Genomic DNA, 5,312 nt, shown 5'->3' with positions numbered 1-5,312 from the left:
AAAAAAATAAATTGAAATAGACTGAAGATTGAACCTGGGTATCAGTATAACAGGGTACATCACAGTTTGGTCATTGTTACCTCTGAAACTTTCCTTTTAAACCTAGAAGTCAAAAACTGGAGAATCATAAATAAGCCAGCTTAAAACTTCTAGGTTAAAGCCCCCATACCACCTTAATTCTCATCTCTAATGACAGTAGTAAACAAAACATATCTAATTAGCATTGAGATATTTTAAATCGGTAAAAAATGAAATTGACTTTGAAGTGTGATGTTAGATGATTTATTTTGTTTTCTTTTTCCCATGGTCTACAGATTTTCCGTGTCTATGTAAACTAACACTTCTAAAAGCTGACTTTCTACTTTAAGAGCCTTGTGGTGAACCAGATGTTGTACCTGTTGCACTATTATCATTAACGTTGCACCTACTGAGCATAATCTGCTCATTGACATATTCTTCCCAATGATTCTGCTGCTGCTTCTTCTCTCCCTCTTCACTAGCAATATGTTTTCTGGGCTACAGCCTCTGCCTGAATATTTGCTGGGAATACTGGTCCAAATTATTTCCACTTGTCTTCATTAGACTACTGAAAGCTCTGAGTTAGGAGTACTTACTCTGTGGAGTCAGGTGAGAGGATGACAGGTAGCCTTGCAGGTGCTGAAGATTTTAAGTGGCCATCACTGTCTTATTATGAATATGCTTGTAACCAAACTTTCTGTGAGGAGATATATAACCTTATATGTAACGAAGACAGGTGATTGCAATGAGACAAAAAATACGTCGTCACATCAGCTGAGTGGAATGGGAGTAAATTAACTTTACTCACATGAGAATGCAGACTAATGCATTTTGGGGTTTAGTTTCTTTTGCACTTCTTTTTTGCCTTTCATATCATTATTAACAAATACTGAGGTGCTTGATCAGCCTAAGGCAATCATTATTTACCAAAATTCTCAAAACCAAAACAAAACAAACAAAAAAAAAAAGGGTGGGGGAGGGAGGAAACAGTTTTTCTCTGTTACCTTGGGTTGAATGAAATCAGAAATACAATTTCTGCAGACTTCTGAAAAGCAGGAAAATAGGCTTCAACGATTGTTCTGCCCTTTGTATTGCAGTTTATTTGAGTGCAAAAATGCAGGCAAGATTGTAGAGACAATCTGTAAAAAAACCAGCCCAGGATTATACTAAGACTTACTATTAAGAAAAATTATAAAAAAAGAAAAACAAAAAAACCCCAAAACAAACCCCAAATAATCCCTCCCACTGCCACCACTTTATTGAGAATCAGAATAGTAATCTCTGAAGAATAAAAGCTTTTCAGTTCACTGTTAAATAAAATATGCAATGCCAAAATTCATTATACACATTTTTTTTCAACCAAGTTATAACACTTGTGTTATACAAACAAGAAAATTTGTAAGGAGGAGGTTTCAGTCAATACAATCAATATCCATAAGAAAAATTTACTTTCGCCATATATTTTATTTGGAATTCATATGGAATAATCTATTTCTTTTCACACAGATGCACAACAAACATCATAAATATGACAATCCTGTCACTTTTCTGGTTTGTAGAGCCCTTGGAAAGAAAAGGAAATTTTGATTCATCGCACACCAAAAAATACATCAGGTCATTTTCCATTTCTTCCTCTTTCAGAACTCAGATGTCGGCACTACTTACAAATGGCCAAAATAAATCTCAAAAGTTTCCCCATAAACAGAAGTCTCAGTTTCTACTACCTGCTTGAGTTCATTGATTAAGCTGTTTTATAAGATAATAAAATAAAATAAAGCCCCCCACAAATAGAAAACATCATTTGCCCTAAGGCATTCCAGTGCTTCACTCTTCTGCAGAAGTCCATAAGTCATAACTAGAAGTGCATAAAAGGTGCTGGGCTCAGGCTACACTAGGATAAGCAAAGCCTGGCTGGGGTGAGAGGAGGAGGGTGTATGTGGCTCCATCCAAGACAGATCTGGCTCATCCAAGACTGCATTAGGCAGACACAGGAGTACCTTGCAGACCATGGGATACGCTAACTGGAAAACTTAGGTATCATAACTCCCATTGCACGTGCATTCAAGTCTGAACTGCAAGAAAACGTATCTCCTTTCCTCATGTGGGAAGTAACAGTAGAAAACTGTTGTTTGTTTATATGGATTTATGTGGAATATAAATGGATTGTATTACCAGAGCAGGCAGCCTATCTATCGTTTGACCCTCTGGTGGATCCAGCTTCTGACATGAATACAACGAGCTGAAAGCCAACAAGTTATATTCATAAGTCCTTTGGGAAAGTATCTGTATCTGTAGTGACAGCTGAGTTGGATGAAAAGAACAACATTCTCTTATCAGTTATGTCAAGAGCAAGAAGAGGTCCCCACTGAAACAGACTGCATGGATAGTGGCAGTGTCTACACCACAGTCTATGCCCAACCATCCTGCTCAAGGCTGTGTACTGGTAGGTATCTCAGGATGGATGTTGAAACTCAGGATCTCAGCTAAGGCTCCTGGCAATGTTTTGGCTTAAAATATCTTTATTATAGGCACAATATGATCAATGTCTAGGATTGTCTGATTTCTCATGCAAATCATTTTTGGGGTTTTTGTTTTTTTGTTTTTTGTTTTTTTTTTTTGAATATCTTATGTTTTACACTTTGGTCTTTAAATAGTATATAATGTCCCACAAGCATGAATATAAGGCAAATACCATATTGATCTCCAAATGTGACTGAAGATCTGCTTATAAATCAAAATACAAATACATACCTCCTTCTCTGAAGTATGAAAGCTCACATGGACAAACTACTAAAAATCATGAAGCTAAAATTAAGCCCATTTATAGGTAGGGAGTAGATCAGAACCACTTTGCAAAAATAATTTCCTAACTTATCACCAAAAACCATTTAGATAATGAAATTAAACTTTTTAACATAAACCAGTATGCTTATATTAATTTTAATTCAAGAAAATTATGTAACTATGTGTAGTATATATATGTTAGATTTAACTTTCATATATACAGTAGAATTAGAAAGTAAATGTTTTTTTGAACTGGAAAAACATCTAGAGTTTGATTTTTTTAGTTTTTTGTCTAAGATAAAAAAATGTATGCTTACAGTAATATATCTATTTAACCACTTTGCAGTAGTTAAAAATGAAATAAAATTAATAAAGTCTTTTCTATTTCACCTCACCAGAAATTGTAGGGTCTCACAAGTGTTTACAGCAGGAGAGTGTTTCCTACCCAGTGCTAGAAGTGCCGTACAGAGAAATCTGGCAACTTTTCCAAGGTCATTCATGAAATGCAAACGCTTTGTTTTCCCATTATCTATTATGACTTTTGAATTGCTGTGAAGGAACAAGGAAGGAGATAGCCCAAGACAAATGATTTTTCTTATTTGCAAAAGGTGTGTGCATATGTTTGTACTTTTATTATCACATAAACCGGTATAATCAATAAGCTTAAGTATGTATTAGAGCCTAAGACTTCTGCTTACTGAAAAATTTGGTATTCTATATTTCATCATGATAACTGATGGCCTGAAATCAGAATAGCACAGAACTTATATTTTGCCTTCGTATTAGTTAAACTCTTTTACCACATTAACTATATTGTAATATTTGGCTAAAAAGGAATTCTGAGCCAGGGATATAAGAATAGGAAAAGAAAGATGTTTTTTCTTGTTTTTCTAACCTCTTTGGCAAGGTTTTAACTTGTACCATGCTTTACATTTTTAACACTACTACACTTCCAAACAACAAGATGGCCACTAAGTATTTCTGATCAAATTTTGTTCTTGCTGCTCTTTTTGTATTTGCATAGAAACCTTGCCTTGATGGATACATTTGCCGTTCTCAGGGTATAAACACAGTCAAACCCCTGCAGCTTATCAGATAGCCAAGCATCAGCTGAGATTCAGTTGTGTTCAGTGTGCACATTATGAGTCTGTAACAGATGAATCATAATGAAAGTTATCTTAAAGCCCTTTCATTATCTCACTTTCGCTAAGGACTTACATAAGTGTAGATACAGTGTGTGTTAACTTATTCAACTTTGGTAACTTGATTATTGGTCTGTCTCTACAAATGTATCTGTCCTTCTTATATACACCACGCTTACAGGCAAAACTGCTTCAAGTATGGAAAAGCATATCGTTGGCTGATATAGGCTTACAATGTCTCTGTACCTGAAAATTTACTCAGGTCATAAGCAGGTTGTGTATTTACCCTGTTTGAAATAGAGGTTGACTGTAGTGGCACAGGTCTAAACAAGGAGTAAGTCTCAATGCTTTTTTTTTTTTTACCTGTCACTGTGCTAGGAAGCTGCCTGAAAGGCTCACAAGCCTCTTGGCTATCCAAATCTGAAATGATAGGGGAACCAAGTAGAGGTAAAGATATATTTTTTTTAAGTAATTTTGGCAATTTAAGAAGTTAAGGTCGCACAACAATATGATAGATAAATTATCCAAGTCCCTTTTGAAATTAACATTTGAACTGCATTTTTAGATACTTCTTTACATGTGACTTTACTCCAGGAGTCTTGCAGACCTGAAAGAGGTGTGAGCTACAGTCTTTCCGTTAATGTGAGTTATTGGCAGTTCTAATATTTACTGACCAAAGTGATTCATCATCACACAATCAGTAATCACGGTATTTTGGGATCTTCAGAAATTTCCCCTGCCTTGAGAAGCCGTGTCAGGGCCCCCAGAATAAAGACACAAGAGAAACAGCTGGTTTTGACTGAACATGGGAAATCACATGGCTGTTGTTGATAACATCCTGCAAATACACACATAAACCTCATCTTTTTAAGAGAATGACACACAGAAGAAGACTTGATACTTTTATAAGAGCACCTTTCTCTATAATTCTGAAGACTGCAGTATCAGTGGCAAAACACCACAAGGAAAGGCAAAGGGATCATTTTGTCTCTGGAACCTTAGTGGATGATTCTGCAACATGGAAGGAAGGAACAAAGAGGATGTGCCAAACATAAGAAAAGAAAACCAACCCAACTAACCAAACAAATCCTCTTACGGTAAAATAGGAAGGAAAGTTAAGGCAAAGAGGTTTGAGAAGACCGAGAAAAAAGGCAGGAAAGCTTCAGACCAACCAGAATTTTCAACAGTATGCCTCAACTGCTTATGCAAGTTTTGTCTGTCTCCCTGCTGAATTTCAAAGGAGCTGAAAGAGTCTAATTCAGACTTAGATACTTAGCCTATAACTAAATTCAGGCAGATTTCTTATGGACAGTGATAGCTTACTACTGTTTTACTGGCAGAGATGCCCTTTTTTGGGAAGCAGGGGAA

At 35.9% G+C, this 5,312-nt stretch overlaps 1 long non-coding RNA gene across 1 annotated transcript; it reads left to right on the top strand.

Moving 5' to 3' along the window:
* Positions 1–877: 877 nt before the first annotated feature.
* On the top strand, positions 878–5,104 carry LOC121081452. The gene is made up of 3 exons (XR_005825704.1): positions 878–2,461; positions 3,201–3,410; positions 4,539–5,104. It is a non-coding gene; the product is annotated as an uncharacterized LOC121081452 (long non-coding RNA).
* The last annotated feature ends 208 nt before the right edge of the window (positions 5,105–5,312 follow it).

This window comes from Falco naumanni, chromosome Z (assembly GCF_017639655.2).
Source record: "Falco naumanni isolate bFalNau1 chromosome Z, bFalNau1.pat, whole genome shotgun sequence".
Lineage (NCBI taxonomy): Eukaryota > Metazoa > Chordata > Aves > Falconiformes > Falconidae > Falco > Falco naumanni.
This window is presented reverse-complemented; position numbering and strand designations above follow the sequence as displayed.